Raw genomic sequence first — 17,835 nt, 5'->3', positions numbered from 1 at the left:
ATACTGGCATCACAGGTGGTGGCTTCCAGCTTAACCCGCTATGCCACAATGTCAGCCCTGAGTATACTAATATTTTCTGTGCTTCACTGTGTGTTATATCAATAAAAGATATGTGATTAACATCACACTGCAAATAGACCAAGAAGTAAATCAAAAATTTTATATTCAGAGATGAAAATATTTCAGTGAGAAATCAGTATGTGATAAGGTTAAACCTACTTTGTTTTTAAAGAACTGTTCCGTGTTCCATCTGAGGTGTTTGTCTTAGAAGAGGGTAAATGAGTGTGCTTAAAGGCTATTCGTATTGTCAGTTAGAATTATAAAGCAATAGGGTTATTTGGGAGTAAGAGCTAGTAGGGTTGTTGTCATACTTCCTTTAACATCAATACATAGAGGGCAGGCGTTTGACTTGGTGGTTAAGACATCTGCATCCCAAATCAGAGTGCCTGGGTTCAAATTCTGGCTCTAATCCAGACTGCATTTTCTTGCTAAGGTGCATCCTTGAAGGCAAGAAATGATGACCCAAATACTTGAGTCCCTGCCCCCCACGCAGTTTTGACCAGGCCCAGAACTGGGCATGTGGGCACTTGGCACTTGGGAGAGTAAATCAACAGAGATGGGAGCTCTCTGTCTCATTGTCTCTATCTTTCTTCCTCTCAAGTGAAAATATCATTATATGCTATATTTTCATTTTTTCCACTTTGATAGAATTTCTACATATGTGTTTAAGCTTTAGATTCTTATTCATTTACTTTTGTTAGATGCTCCTTGGTTTATATATTGTGAGCAAAAAGAAAAGCAATTGTGTCAACTTCAAAATTTCAGATCATCTCATTCATGTGTATTGGCATCTGTTGCTGTGATAGTTCTCATGTCAGCAGCAGGTGAACTTTTCAACCTTCTCCAAAAATGTTGCAAAGGCTATTTTAATTCTATTTTTAAAAAATATTTATTTTCATTTGAAAAGGAAGAATTAGATAGAAAGAGAGGTTTTCCATTTGCTTATTTACTCCCCAAATGGCTGCAGTGGCTAGGGCTGAGCCAGGTCAAAGCCAGTTAAACAGGAGCTTCATCCAGGTCTCCCATGTGGTTGCAGGGCCCAAGCACTTGGGTCATCCTCTTCTGATTTCCCAGGCATATTAGCAGGGAGCTGGATCAGAAGTAGAACAGCCAGGACTTGAACCGGTTCCTATCAGGGATGCCAGTGTTGCAGGCAGTGGCTTAACTTGCTATACGCCACAACACTGGCTCCTAGCCAGTACCCTGAAGTAAGTGATTTTTCTTCTTTTCTATTCTCCTTATACTTGGTCTCTTTCACATCATTCAGGTGTGCTATTTTCCTTTATGAATGTATTTTTCTTGCCTTTGCCATGGCTCACACCAGGATAGCCAGAATACCTGCCCAGGAATTCCCAGTCAGGGCAATTGAAGGGACTATCTTCTCCAGAATCTGGACTGCCTTGGATTGGAATCAGAGGCTTTCATAACCATGGAAACTCAGAATCACAAAGCCATACGATCTTGCAGGTGAGGGCACAAGGGAGCTAATTTATCAAGAAGTTATCCTTTTCTGATAATGGAGACTTTTTCTTGTATATACAAAGTTAATGTGGAATAGTATATCCTTTCATAAGGAGCAAGCATGTTAATATATGTTCACTTCCAATATGTAACCTGAAATAATTATGAATTGCTACTGAACGTCCCCTCAATACTGTCAGCTTTTTTAATCTCCATGAAGAATATTTTCTTTAGTGTAAGAAAGGCCATAATAACTCTCTTCTAAACCATAGTCAGTTTTCTGTTACTATAATGAAATACCAGGGGCTGTGTACTTTATGAAGAAAAGAGTTTCATTTGGCTCCAAATTTTGGAAGCAGAAAAATCCAAATAGCATGTTGCTAGGTCTTGGGAAGACCCCTAGCTGTATCACATCATAGTACATGACATCATGGTATAAGTATGTGTGTGTGTATGTGAGAAAGATCACATGATGACACAGGAAGCCCTAAAACAATTCATTGCTTCTCAGCCTTTTGGCTAAGATCAAGTGTAGAACAATTCAGGCTCAGGCTCATCCTTTTTTAAGATTTTTATTTATTTGAAAGGTAGAGTTACAGAGAGAGGGAGAGAGGAGAGGGGTCTTCGATCTGCTGGTTCACTCCACAAATGGCCACAACAGCTGGAGCAGAGCCTATCCAGAGGCAGGAGCCAGGAGCTTCTTCGGGTCTCCCACGTGGGTGCAGGGGCCCAAGCACTTGGGCCATCTTCTGCTTTCCCAGGCCATAGCAGAGAGCTGGATCAGAAGCAAAGCAGCCAGGACTAGAACCAGCATAGGACGCTGGCACTGCAGGTGGTGGCTTTACCTGATATGCTGCAGCACCAACCCTTCAGGCTCATTCTTTCATGATGACACCCTCCTGATAATTAGCTCAAGCTCCCATTAGAACTGTCGAATCTCTTCTAAGAACAGTGTTTCCAGTGATGTAAGGATCTCTCACTGAGTCCCACTTGTTAAAAATCCTGCAGTCTCTTCACTTGCCACACTGACGACCAAGCATACATCCTTGGGTGACAGACTACATTCAAGCCACAACAGTACATATGAATGATAAGATGACATTGTACCTAAAATGTATACACTTATCATCTGTCAATTAAAACACAAAATCCTAGGACTAGATGGTTTCACTGGTAAATTATTTGAAGGATTTTTTAGTATTTAAGGAGGAATTAATGACTATCCTTCTCAAACTCTTCCAAAATACTGAAAATGGAATACCTTTCATTTTAGGAGTTCAACATTATCCTGACATCAAATTTAGAAAAAAAAAAAACTTAGATAAAAACTACTAACCAATATCCCATATGAACATTCTCAATAAAACAATAGAAAATCAACTTGAACATATCACTAAAAGGATACTACACTATCGTCTGTGTATTTATTCTTGGTATACAAGAATTTTTTCATGTCTGAAAATCAATTAATGTGATACACCACACTAATAATGATGAAAATGACAGGACCATCTCCATAGATACAAAAAAAAAAAAAAACATTTGGCAAAATTCAATACACATTCCTAACAAAAACTCTGAATAAAATAGTTATAAATAGAACTTATTCTTTATTTTAAGATTTATTTATTTGAAATGCAGACTTAAAAATACAGAGAGGGATAGACAGAAGATATCTTGGATCTGCTGGTTTACTTCTCAAATGGCTGCAACAGCCAGAGCTGGGCCAGGCCAAAGCCAGGAGCCTGGAACTCCATTCAGGTCCCCTACTTGGGTGTCAGAGGCCCAAGTACTTAGCCCATCTTTGACTGCTTTCCCAGGCACATTAGCAGCGAGGTGTATCACAAGTGGAACAGCTAGGACTCCATCCAGTGCCCATACGGAATGCTGGCTTTGCAGGCAGCGGCTTAACCTGCTACACCACAACCCTTACTCCATCAACTCAAGACTGTTATTAAATGCCCACAGCTGTGGCCGGCATTGTGGTACAATGGGTTAACGCCCTGACCTGAAGTGCCAGTATCCCATATGGGCACCGGTTTGAGACCTGGCTGCTCTACTTCTACATAGCTCTCTGCTATGGCCTGGGAAAGCAATAGAAGATGGCCCAAGTGCTTGGGCCCCTGCACCCACGTGGGAGACCCGGAAGAAGCTCCTGGCTTCTGGCTTTGGATTGGCGCAGCTCTGACTTGCAAATAAATAAATAAATCTTTAAAAATAATGCCCCCGGGGACCGGCGCCACGGCTCACTTGACTAATCCTCTGCCTGAGGTGCCAGCATCCCATATGGGCACCGGATTCTAGTCCTGGCTGCTCCTCTTCCAGTCCAGCTCTCTGCTGTGGCCCGTGAAGGCAGTGGAGGATGGCCCAAGTGCATAGGCGCCTGCGCCTGCATGGAAGACCAGAAAGAAGCACCTGGCTCCTGGCTTCGGATGGGTGTAGTTCCGGCTGTGGCAGCCATTTGCGGGGTGAACCAATGGAAGGAAGACCTTTATCTCTGTCTCTCTCTCTCACTGTATGTAACTCTACCTGTCAAATAAAAAAAAATGTCCACAGCAACAATATAACCTGGGGAAATTCTGAACTTTTCCTCTGAAGTCCAATACAATGCAAAGGGAGATATTTGTATCACTTCTATTCAGCATAGTACTAGACATCCTAGGCAGAGCTATTAGAAAAAGAAACTAAAGGCAGTTACATCAGAATTATAACTTACCTGTAGAAGACATGATCTTTATGGAATTTTTTATTATTTGAGAGGCAGAGAATTAAAGGGAGAGAGAGTACCCATCCTCTGGTTCACTCCCCACATGCCCACAGTGGCTAGTGATGTACCTGGTGAATGCTAGAAACTGGAAACTCAATCCAGATCTCCCATGTGGGTATAGGAACTCAACTATTTCAGCCATAATTGCTGCCTCCCAGTGACTACGTTAGCAGAAAACTGGAGTCGGGAGCTAGAGCTGGGGATTACATCCAAATACTCTAATGTAGGACCTTGGGTTTCTTAACTGCTGGTCTAAAACAGCATCCCCATGACATGATTTTATATACATATATATAAAAACTGTAAAGATGCCATAAAAATGATTAGAATTAATATATGAAATCAAGAAAGTTGCAGGATGTAAAATTAACATACAAAAATTAGTACCTGGAGATCACTGTTAGAGTAATTAGGCAAAATTAGGAAATGGAATGAAAGGAAGTAGTGAAATTGCTACTATTTACTGATGTCATCTTTTTTTATATTTTTTTTATTTTTTACTTTTGACAGAGTGGACAGTGAGAGAGAGAAAGGTCTTCCTTTGCCGTTGGTTCACCCTCCAATGGCCGCCGCGGCCGGCACGCTGTGGCCAATGCACTGCGTTGATCCGATAGCAGGAGCCAGGTACTTATCCTGGTCTCCCATGGGGTGCAGGGCCCAAGCACTTGGGCCATCCTCCACTGCCCTCCCGGGCCACAGCAGAGAGCTGGCCTGGAAGAGGGGCAACCGGGACAGAATCCGGCATCCCGACCGGGACTAGAACCTGGTGTGCTGGTGCTGCAAGGTGGAGGATTAGCCTAGTGAGCTGCGGCACCGGCTGATGTCATCTTATGTATAGAAAATCCTTAAGGAATCCACCAAAAAATTTGTTAGAAATGATCGTACAGTAAAGATTCAGGATACCAAATCTGCACACAAAATTCATTACCATACTTTTACACTAACAACAAACTATCTGGGGAAAAAAATGGCACTTACAAAGCTACCAAAAATGTACGGGGGTAAGCTCCAAGATGGCAGAATAGGGAGGGAGCACACTGATAGTCCGGGAAAAGATAGTTTAATAAAAGTGGAGATACTGTAGTTTCAGGGAAGAGTTAGGGAAAAAACTGCAGAGGAAACTCTTCTGGAACTAGTGGGACACGGTGGACCTATGCGGAAGGCACGGGCACCCATGGCTCGGGACCCCAGCTGCTAAGTTTATGCACTAGCACTGGAAAGGGAGGTGAGGCGAAACCTCAGTAGCCCAAGACACTGGCGGGAAAGCAGCAGGAAGAGCCTAGAGGGAACGAGGCTTGAAGCCCTGTGGGGGAAGTTCACCAGGCTAACTAGAGGAGAGAAAAAATAAATAAAAGGGACCGGTACAGACATGATTCTTTCCCTCCACTCACCTTACAAAGGCGAGCAAGACAAAGAGCAGGCACCATATTGGACATATGTAAAAGCTGCACCACCTCAGGGCTGTGCCCGCCAAGCAGAAAAACCTGACTCTGGTGGGGAGAAATAACAGGTGTGGAGCCTATGAACTGAGACTGTGAAAAAAAATAAAAATAAAAACTGAGGGTGTGTGAGGGAACTCACAGAGTTCCTCCTGAGAGGTGAGTACTCAGTGGGAGACATAACAAACTCAGTAACCTTGGCAACCTGGTGGGAGATTGCAGGGGAGTCTGAGCTTACACTGTGGACAGTACAGATCCTTTGTGTGGCCCTTGGGACAGAGCAGATGAATATTATACCCACAGGGTCCAGAGCTCAGACACAGACTGCCTTCAATTCTGCTCAGCTGTGAAGAATTACTTACCTTCTGAATAATAATAAAAAAAAAGATTTACTACGCCTATCCTGGGTGTGTCACCTTTGCCACACCCTTAACCCTGAAGAACTGAGCAGAGCTCTCTTGCCACACCCATCACAAGCCTCTAAGGATCCACCAAAAGCAGACAGTCCACTTAATCTAGAGTCATAGTATAACGAGAAAAGCCACCACAGCAAGGAAAAAAGAAGAAACCGAAGAATATTTCCACAATGCCAAGCAACAAATGCAGAAACCGAGGAAATAAGAACAAGGAAGACATTACGATGCCCCCAAATGAATAAGACACTCTAATTCAAGATTATGAAGATGATGAGATAGAAGAAATGCAAGATATGGATTTCAAAAAATTTATGATAAGAACATTTAGAAGTTCTCAAAAACAAATTCTTAAACTACAGAAATCCTTACTGGACAGGATAGAAAATCTCTCTCATGAAAATGAAATCTTAAGGAGGAATCAAAATGAAATGAAGAAACTAGTAGAACATGAAATTGTGATATTGAAGAGAAATCAAAATGATATGAAGAATTCAGTAGATCAAATGACAAACGCATTTGAGAGCCTTAAAAACAGAGTCAGTGAAGCAGAAGAGAGAATATTGGAATTAGAAGACAGAGCACAGGAAAGTATACAGTCAAACCAAAGAAAAGAAGAGGAAATTAGAAATCTAAAAAATATTGTTGGGAATCCCCATGGGAGACCAGGAGAAGCACCTGGCTCCTGCCTTCGGATCAGCGCGGTGTGCCGGCTGCAGCGCGCCAGCTGTGGTGGCCATTGGAGGATGAACCAATGGCAAAGGAAGACCTTTCTCTCTGTCTCTCTCTCTCTCACTGTCCACTCTGTCTGTCAAAAAAAAAAAATTGTTGGGAATCTGTCGCTCCCCCTCTTCGTGGAGGAACGACACAGGACCCTGCGCTGTTCTTTCGTCTGCTCGGCCCTCCCCGGGTTTGCTGCTGGTTCTTCCCGGGTTGGCTACTATCCCTTCCACCTCCGTGGAAGGGCAGTTCCCCCTGGCCACATTCCCCACTTCCGCAGGGGAGCGGCACACCGCCGGCCGGCTCTCTGGGGGCTGCACAGGTGTTCCCTTAGATGTTCCCCTTAGATGTTCCTGGTGAATGCCGTCTCTCTCCTCCTTTATAGTCCTCCTCTGCCAATCCCAACTCGGCTGCCCACACGCCGAGTACGCTGCTCTCCTCCAATCAGTAGCAAGTCCTACAGTTTATTGGTTGAACTGGAGGCAGCTGTGCGGAAGCTGTTTACTTCTCTCCCAGCGCCATATTGTGGGAGAGCAGATGCATAGAATAAGTCTTAATTCCAGTAACTCAGTCCAGTCCGGCTGCTCCCCACAGGAATCTACAGGATACTATTAAAAAACCCAACATTTGAGTTCTAGGAGTTCCTGAAGGCATGGAGAGAAAGGATTAGAGGCCTTTTTACTGAGATACTAGCAGAAAACTTCCCGGGTTTGGAGGACAGAGACATCCAAGTACAGAAAGCTCATAGAACCACTAATAAACAAGACCAAAAGAGATCCTCACCATAACATGTTGTAATCAAACTCACCACAGTGAAACATAAAGAAAAGATTCTAAAATGTGCAAGAGAGAAACGTCAGATTACTCTCAGAGGATCTCCAATCAGACTCACAGCAGACTTCTCATCAGAAACCCTACAGGCTAGGAGGGAATGGTGAGACATAGCCCAGGTCCTAAGAGAGAAAAACTGCCAGCCCAGAATATTATATACTGCAAAGATCTCATTTGTGAATGAAGGTGAAATAAAGACCTTTCATAGCAAATAGAAATTGAAAGAATTTGTTGCCACTCGTCCAGCCCTGCAAAAGATGCTTAAAGATGTGTTACACACAGAAACACAGCCATCAATATGAAAGAAGGTAAAGGAAGAAAACCTCCCAGAAAAGATCATAGAAAGTTCAAAGCATATATTAGAAATATCTTTGGGAAAATGGAAGGGAAAAATTACTACTTATCAATAGTCACATTGAATGTTAAAGGCCTCAACTCTCCAGTTAAAAGACACAGACTGGCTGAATGGATTAAGGAACAAAACCCATCTGTTTTATGCTTAGAAGAAACACATCTTTCCAACAATGATGCATGAAGAATGAAAGTGAAATGTTGGAAAAAGATATTTCATGCCAACAGAAATGAAAAAAGAGCTGGTGTAGCCATCTTAATGTCAGACAAAATAAACTTTAACACAAAAACTGTTAAGAGACAAAGAGGGACACTATATAATGATTCAGGGATGAATTCAACAGGAAGATGTAACTATTATGAATATATATGCACCTAATTACAGGGCACTGGTTTATTTAAAAGATATATTAAGGGGGCCAGCGCCGCGGCTCACTAGGCTAATCCTCCGCCTAGCGGCGCCGGCACACCGGGTTCTAGTCCCGGTCGGGGCGCCGGATTCTGTCCCGGTTGCCCCTCTTCCCGGCCAGCTCTCTGCTGTGGCCAGGGAGTGCAGTGGAGGATGGCCCAGGTGCTTGGGCCCTGCACCCCATGGGAGACCAGGAAAAGCACCTGGCTCCTGGCTCCTGCCATCGGATCAGCGCGGTGCGCTGGCCGCAGCGCGCCAGCCGCGGCGGCCATTGGAGGGTGAACCAACGGCAAAAGGAAGACCTTTCTCTCTGTCTCTCTCTCTCACTGTCCACTCTGCCTGTCAAAAAAAAAAAGATATATTAAGGGACTTAAAGGGAGACTTAGACTCCAATACAGTAGTATTGGGGGACTTCAATACTCCACTCTCAGATCAACCGGACAGAAGATCAACAAGGAAACAGCAGATTTAATCGACACTATAGCCCAAATGGATCTAACAGATATCTACAGAACTTTCAGTCCTACACTTAAAGAATTTACATTCTTCTCAGCAGTTCATGGAACCTACTCTAGGATTGATCACATTCTAGGCCATAAACCAAGTCTCAGCAAATTCAGAAGAATTAGAATCATACCATGCAGCTTCTCAGACCATAGGGGAATGAAGTTGGAAATTAGCAACTCAGGAATCCCTAGAGTGTATGCAAACACATGGAGACTGAACAACATGCTCCTGAATGAACACTGGGTCATAGAAGAAATCAAAAGAGAAATAAAAAGCTTTCTGGAAGTAAATGAAGATAACAACAGAACATATCAAAACTTATTGGGATACAGCAAAAGCAGTGTTAAGAGGAAAGTTTATATCAATAGGTGCCTACATCAAGAAATTGGAAAGGCACCAAATAAATGAGCTTTCAATGCATCTCAAGGATCTAGAAAACTGCAGCAAAGCAGACCCAAAACTAGTAGGAGAAGAGAAATAATTAAAATCAGAGAAGAAATCAACAGAATTGAATAAAAAAATTACAAAAGATCAACCAAACGAGGAGCTGGTTTTTTTGAAAAAATAAACAAAATTGACACCCCATTGGCCCAACTAACCAAAAAAAGGAGAGAAAAAACCTAAATCAACAAAATCAGAGATGAAAAAGGAAATGTAACAACAGACACCACAGAAATAAAATCATCAGAAATTACTACAAGGACTTGTATGCCAGCAAACAGGGAAATCTATCAGAAATGGACAGATTCCTGGACACATGCAACCTACCTAAATTGAACCAGGAAGACACAGAAAACCTAAACAGACCCATAACTGAGACAGAAATTGAAACAGTAATAAAGGCCCTCCCAACAAAGAAAAGCCCAGGACCAGATGGATTCACTGCTGAATTCTACCAGACATTTAAAGAAGAACTAATCCCATTTCTTCTCAAACTATTCAGAACAATTGAAAAAGAGGGAATTCTCCCAAATTCTTTCTATGAAGCCAGCATCACCTTAATCCCTAAGCCTGAAAAAGATGCAGCATTGAAAGAAAATTACAGACAAATATCACTGATGAACATAGATGCAAAAATCCTCAATAAAATTCTGGCTAATAGAATGCAACAACACATCAGAAAGATCATCTACCCAGACCAAGTGGGATTTATCCCTGGTATGCAGGGATAGTTCAAGGTTCGCAAATCAGTCAATGTGATATACCACATTAACAAACTGCAGAAGAAAAACCATATGATTATCTCAATAGATGCAGAGAAGGCATTTGATAAAATACAACACCCTTTCAAGATGAAAACTCTAAGCAAATTGGGTATAGAAGGAACATTCCTCAATACAATCAAAGCAATTTATAAAATACCCATGGCCAGCATCCTATTGAATGGGGAAAATTGGAAGCATTTCCACTGAGATCTGGTACCAGACAGGGATGCCCAATATAGTTCTGGAAGTTTTAGCCAGAGCCATTAGGCAAGAAAAAGAAATTAAAGGGATACAAATCGGGAAGGAAGAAGTCAAACTATCCCTCTTTGCAGATGATATGATTCTTTATTAGGGGATCCAAAGAAGTCTACTAAGAGACTATTGGAACTCATAAAAGAGTTTGGCAAAGTAGCAGGATATAAAATCAATGCACAGAAATCAATAGCCTTTGTATACACAGGCAATGCCACAGCTGAGAAAGAACTGCTAAGATCAATCCCATTCACAATAGCCACAAAAACAATCAGATAATGGAAAAATCTTCCATGCTCATGGGTTGGAAGAATCAATATCATAAAATGTCCATTCTCCAAAAGAAATTTATAGATTCAATGCGATACCAATCAAAATACCAAAGACATTCTTCTCAGATCTAGAAAAAATTATGCTGAAATTCAAATGGAGACACAGGAGACCTCGAATAGCTAAAGCAATCTTGTACAACAAAAACAAAGCCGGAGGCATCACAATACCAGTTTTCCAGACTTACTACAGGGCATTTGTAATCAAAACAGCATGGCACTGGTACAGAAACAGATGGATAGACCAATGGAACAGAACAGAAACACCAGAAATCAATCCAAACATCTACAGCCAACTTATATTTGATCAAGGATCTAAAACCAATCCCTGGAGTAAGGACAGTCTATTCAACAAATGGTCCTGGGAAAACTGGATTTCCATGTGTAGAAGCATGAAGCAAGACCCCTACCTTACACCTTACACAGAAATCCACTCAACATGGATTAAAGATCTAAATCTATTACCTGACACTATCATATTATTAGAGAACATTGTGGGAACCTTGCAAGATACAGGCACCAGGAAAGACTTCTTGGAAAATACCCCAGAAGCACAGGCAGTCAAAGCCAAAATTAACAATTGGGGTTGCATCAAATCGAAAAGTTTCTGTACTGCAAAAGAAAAAGGAAAATGAAGAGGCAACTGACAGAATGGGAAAAAATATTTGCAAACTGTGCAACCAATAAAGGATTAATAACCAGAATCTACAAAGAGATGAAAAAACTCCACAACAACAAAATTAAAACAACCCTCTTAAGGGATGGGCCAACGACCTCAATAGACATTTTTCAAAAGAGGAAATCCGGGCCGGCGCCGTGGCTCAATAGGCTAATCCTCCACCTTGCGGCGCCGGCACACCGGGTTCTAGTCCCGGTCGGGGCGCTGGATTCTGTCCCGGTTGCCCCTCTTCCAGGCCAGCTCTCTGCTATGGCCAGGGAGTGCAGTGGAGGATGGCCCAGGTGCTTGAGCCCTGCACCCCATGGGAGACCAGGAAAAGCACCTGGCTCCTGGCTCCTGCCATCGGATCAGCGCGGTGCGCCGGCTGCAGCGGCAGCCATTGGAGGGTGAACCAACGGCAAAGGAAGACCTTTCTCTCTGTCTCTCTCTCTCACTGTCCACTCTGCCTGTCCAAAAAAAAAAAAAAAAAAAAAGAGGAAATCCAAATGGCCAACAGACACACATGAAAAAATGTTCAGGATCACTAGCCATCAGGGAAATGTAAATCAGAACCACAATGAGGTTTCACCTCACCCCGGTTAGAATGGCTCGCATGCAGAAATCTACCAACAACAGATGCTAGTGAGGATGTGGGGAAAAAGGGACACTAACCCACTGTTGGTGGGAATGCAAACTGGTAAAGCCACTATGGAAGTCAGTCTGGAGATTCCTCAGAAACCTGAATATAACCCTACCTACCATACAACCCAGCCATCCCACTCCTGGGAATTTACCCAAAGGAAATTAAATTGGTAAATAAAAAAGCTGTCTGCACCTTAATGTTTATTGCAGCTCAATTCACAATAGCTCAGACCTCGAGTCAACCTAAATGCCCATCAAAAATAGACTGGATAAAGAAATTATGGGACATGTACTCTATAGAATACTATACAGCAGTAAAAAACAATGAAATCCGGTCATTTGCAGTAAAATGGAGGAATCTGGAAAACATCATGCTGAGTGAAATAAGCCAGTCCCAAAGGGACAAATACTGTATGTTCTTCCTGATGGATGACAACTAACCGAGCACCAAAAAGGAAACCTGTTGAAGTGAAACGAACTATGAGAAACAATGACTTGATCATCCCTTGTCCTGACTGTTGATGAACAACTTAATACTTTATCCCTTTTTGTATTTTTTTTGTTCTACTTAATACTATTGGTTGAACTCTTTAATTAACACACAGTTATTCTTAGGTGTTTAAATGTAACTGAAAAGTGATCCCTGTTAAATATAAGAGTGGGAATAAGAGAGGGAAGAGGTGTACAATTTGGGACATGCTCAATTGGATTGCCCCAAGTGGTAGAGTTAGAAACGTGCCAGGGGATTCCAATTCAATCCCATCAAGGTGGAATGTACCAATGCCATCTCACTAGTCCAAGTGATCAATTTCAGTTCACAATTGATCATAATGATAGGATTGAGAGTCAAAGGGATCACATAAACAAGACTAGTGTCTGCGAATACTAACTGATAGAATTAAAAAGGAGAGAACGATCAAACACGGAAAGCGGGGTACACAGCAGACTCATAGAATGGCAGATGTCCTAAACAGCACTCTGGCCTTGGGATCAGCCCTTAAGGCATTCGGATCTGACTGAAGAGCCCATGAGAGTATTTTAGGCATGGAAAGACAAAACACTCTGGCAAAAAAAAAAAAAAAAAAAAAACAAAACAAAAACAAAAAAACAACAACAACAAAACAAACAAAAAACAACTAAATGAAAGATCTCTGTGAGTGAGATCCCAGTGGAAAGAACAGGCCATCAAAGAAGGAGGTACCTTTCTCTGAAGGGAGGAGAGAATTTCCACTTTGACTATGACCTTGTCTAACTAAGATCGAAGTTGGCAAACTCAAAAGACTTCCATAGCCTTGGCAACTCATGACAAGAGCCTAGGGTGATTACTGATGCCATAAACGAGTGTCAATTTGTTAAGTCAACAACCGGAGTCACTGTGCACTTACTCCCCATGTAGGATCTCGGTGCTGTGCCAATCCACAGTGCTGGCCCTGGCTGCTCCACTTCTGATCCAGCTCTCTGCTATGGCCTGGGAAAGCGGTAGAAGGTGGCCCAAATGCTTGGGCCCCTGCACCCACGTGGGAGACCTGGAAGAAGCTCCTGGCTCCTGGCTTCGGATTGGTGCAGCTCTGGCTGTTGCAGCCAATTGGATGGAAGACTCTCTCTCTCTCTCTCTCTCTCTCTTTCTTTTTTTTTTTTTTTTTTTTTTTTTTTTTTTTTTTTTTGACAGGCAGAGTGGACAGTGAGAGAGAGAGACAGAGAGAAAGGTCTTCCTTTGCCGTTGGATCACCCTCCAATGGCTGCCGCTGCAGCCGGCGCACCGTGCTGATCCGATGGCAGGAGCCAGGAGCCAGGTGCTTTTCCTGGTCTCCCATGGGGTGCAGGGCCCAAGCACCTGGGCCATCCTCCACTGCACTCCCTGGCCATAGCAGAGAGCTGGCCTGGAAGAGGGGCAACCGGGACAGAATCCGGCGCCCTGACCGGGACTAGAACCCGGTGTGCCGGCGCCGCAAGGTGGAGGATTAGCCTATTGAGCCACGGCGCCGGCTCTCTCTCTCTCTCTCTTTCTGCCTCTCCTTTTCTCTGTATAACTCTGACTTCCAAATAAATAAATAAATAAAAATATTTTTTTAAAAAAGGCTTACATAGCTTATATAGCTCATATCAAATAAATAAGATGGAAAAAGAAAAAGAAAACATGACTTGGAAATACTATAGGACCAAGACACAGCAAACCTCATGTATTCTCTAGTGATGTTCACAACATATTCTGATACATGCAGCTTTCCCTTTTATAGGGGGAAGCACTAGAGGAAAGCAAGTGATTGGACTAATTTTGCCACATACATAATATCCAAAGCACTTGTTTTACAGCTACTTTACCTTGAAAGATGATCTAAAATCATGAATGAACCAATCCTGCCTCCCTGCTGTCAGGCTCCCAGGCATCCCACCTGAACATCCCAGCTCCCCAGCCCATGCTCCTAAATATTTTGTTACCCATCAGCTTCTTAGGTCAGAAATAATTCTGAATGCTGTCACTCAATTACCAGAAGACTTTGTGTGATGAGTTGACTATAGTTCAAGGTATAGGAATCATCCTCTGCTATGGTCCAGTCTCTTCGCTGAAAATCCATGTGTGCTCCATTCCTGCAAAGCAGCAGATACAAGGCAGTTGGGCAGGTTTGAACACTCAACTAACTCAAATCCCTCCCTCCTTCCTGATGATGTTGACCAATCACAGGGGACTGTGTTTCTGGCCATATTCCTGAAACTATTGTACTTTCAAGAACAGAAAAGCAAAACCTAGCTAGTATGTGTGCCCTTTTTCTCATAACCTAGTCAGTTATGAGAAGAGAATATTAAACTATCCTGAGATAACAAATAAATAGCCTGGAATCCATGGCTTGATAAAAGAGGAAAGAACAAAGAAGCAACTTGGTCTCAAGGTCTTTCCTGATCCTTGACTCTGAAAATGCAATCTGAACCAAGGTTCACTCAACATAATCCTAGGTCCTGAGCAAATGCCAACTGCAGTCTCATCTAAGACACTCCCCACCTGCAGCTACTATGACTGTGACCCTATTTCCTGACAGCTGTAGATTGAGTCCCATCAGACCTTATTGCTATTGTTAACGGACAGGAGGGAGATTAGGACAAATGAGTGTCAAAGTGCAGGATGGGATAGTACAGTAAGAAGACAGCAAGAAAGCACAGGTAGTGGATATTGATGAACACATAGCTCGCAGGAATGCACCTACTTGTACTGTCACCCATGCTACTCTGAACTCCAGGAGGTGCTGGAGCTCATCTACATTTGAGTCACAGGCATGGAAATAGACTCACAACTAAGTTGCTTTCAAAAAATCACACAGAAAGGAGATGAAAGACTTTCCAAACCACCTATTTGATTTGTTCCCATCAGTACACAGCTTATTGAAGATGTTGCTGTTAGACAACCCTTCAGGGAGAGAGATCTAGAGGGAAATAAAGTCCTTGACCCAGCTATTTCACTCACCTTGAAATCCAGTGAGAAAGAAAATACAAGTCACTAAAAATAGTGTGTCCCTGATCCTAAGTCCTTCCTTGGGATACTCTGCTGGACAAATATTGAGTGGGACAGAGTCACAAGACAGAGAGATCATCTAATACAAAGACCAATAATTGCAGTGGCCCTATTTTATTTTTTCTGGGCCACAGAAGCTCCTTTCTATGATTATGATTGGTTAGTTTGTTTAGCCTCAGAGCTATACCCAGGCCTGTAGCAAAACCTCCACTCAAGTACTTGTAAAAATGCAATGGCTAGGGGGCCGACGCTGTGGCGCGGCAGGTTATTGCCCTGGCCTGAAGCACTGGCATCCCATATGGGCGCCGGTTCTAGTCCCGGCTGCTCCTCTTCTGATCCAGCTCTCTGCTGTGGTCTGGGAAAGCAGTAGAAGATGGCCCAAGTCCTTGGGCCCCTGCACCCACGTGGGATACCCAGAAGAAGCTCCTGGCTCCTGACTCCTGGCTTCGGATTGGCGCAGCTCTGACCATTGCAGCCAATTGGGGAGTGAACCATTGGAAGGAAGACCTCTCTCTCTCTCTGTCTCTGTCCTCTCTGTGTAACTCTCTGACTTTTGAATAAATAAATAAAATCTTTTAAAAAAATGCAACAGCTCTTTTAAGAGTGGCAGCAGCCTCTGTGACTTCTTGGCAAAGATGGCAAAGATATCTGCCTCTGTAGGAATCTAAGACATTTCTGGGAATGTCAACATGAAGCCACTTTACTAGATTGCTGGCTAATCAGGAAGGAAGGATGCAAAGTATAAGAGATTAGGGATGGCGCCGCAGCTCACTAGGCTAATCCTCTGCCTTGTGGCGCCGGCACACCGGGTTCTAGTCCCGGTCGGGGCACCGGATTCTGTCCCGGTTGCCCCTCTTCCAGGCCAGCTCTCTGCTGTGGCCCGGGAGTGCAGTGGAGGATGGCCCAAGTGCTTGGGCCCTGCACCCCATGGGAGACCAGGAGAAGCACCTGCCTCCTGCCTTCGGATCAGCGTGGTATGCCGGCCACTGCGTGCCAGCCATGGCGGCCACTGGAGGGTGAACCAATGGCAAAGGAAGACCTTTCTCTCTGTCTCTCTCTCACTGTCCACTCTGCCTGTCAAAAAAAAAAAAAAGATTAAAAAAAATAAATTGAAAGAAGGCTCAGTAGACTTACATTTGTGGAATTTAATTGTTTTTCAAAGATTTATTTGAAAGGCAGAGTTACAGAGAGAGAAAGAAACAGAACGAGAGAGAGACCTTCCATCCACTGATTCACTCTCTAGATGGCTGCAACCGCCAGGACTGGGCCAGGCTGAAACCAGGAGCTTTTTGCAGGTCTTGCATGTGAGTGCAGGAGCCCAAGTACTTGGGCCATCCTCCAAAGCTTTCCCAGGAACATTAGCAGGGAGCTGGATGGGAAGTGTAGCAAAAGGAACTGGAACCAGTGCCGGTATGGAATATTGGCGCTGTGGCTTAACCTGCCACACCACAATTCTGGCCCCAAGTGGAATTTAATCTTTCATTTAGTTAATGCACCCTACCTGATGACCTTTCTTTAACTGAAGTCATCTGAATAATGAAGCAAGTCAGAAGACACCCTCTGCCCATGCTCTTCATCTGCTTGCTGGAGCTGTATGCAGTGATTCTTTGCAAGTTACAAAGACAAATCATCTAATTCTAGGTATTTGAGATTTTAATGAATCACTCATGAAAGCAAATATCAGCATATTTCAGCCCATGCATTTATTTTTTTTTTTGACAGAGTGGACAGTGAGAGAGAGAGAGAGACAGAGAGAAAGGTCTTCCTTTTGCCGTTGGTTCACTCTCCAATGGCTGCCGCGGCCGGCGCACTGCGCTGATCCGAAGGCAGGAGCCAGGTGTTTCTCCTGGTCTCCCATGGGGTGCAGGGCCCAAGCACCTGGGCCATCCTCCACTGCACTCCCTGGCCACAGCAGAGAGCTGGCCTGGAAGAGGGGCAACCGGGACAGAATCCGGCACCCTGACCAGGACTAGAACCTGGTGTGCTTAGCCTGTTGAGCCGCGGCGCAGGCTCCAGCACATGCATTTAAATAGATGGAGCATTCAATGTAAAGAGCATCTGTAGTTAACTATAGGGGCTGCCCAAAATCAGACTTCATCATTTATTCCATTTTTAGACACTTTTGTGATCTTTCACAACTTGCACAAGTTAAGGCTCAGAGACTTTGGTATTATTCCAATGAAAAATAGTGGTACAGAGATATATGAGAGCTACAGCATACACAGCTATATCTCTACCTGTATTTGTCGATCTGCAAATACAGGAATCTGGCTTCAGTATGGATGT

General features: G+C 43.4%; 1 non-coding gene across 1 annotated transcript; it reads left to right on the top strand.

Annotated features, from left to right (window-relative positions):
• The first annotated feature begins 2,020 nt into the window (after positions 1-2,020).
• LOC138850267 (U2 spliceosomal RNA) lies at positions 2,021-2,203 on the top strand. The gene has a single exon (XR_011390016.1). It is a non-coding gene; the product is annotated as a U2 spliceosomal RNA (small nuclear RNA).
• The last annotated feature ends 15,632 nt before the right edge of the window (positions 2,204-17,835 follow it).

This window comes from Oryctolagus cuniculus, chromosome 6 (assembly GCF_964237555.1).
Source record: "Oryctolagus cuniculus chromosome 6, mOryCun1.1, whole genome shotgun sequence".
In the NCBI taxonomy this organism is placed as follows: domain Eukaryota; kingdom Metazoa; phylum Chordata; class Mammalia; order Lagomorpha; family Leporidae; genus Oryctolagus; species Oryctolagus cuniculus.
This window is presented reverse-complemented; position numbering and strand designations above follow the sequence as displayed.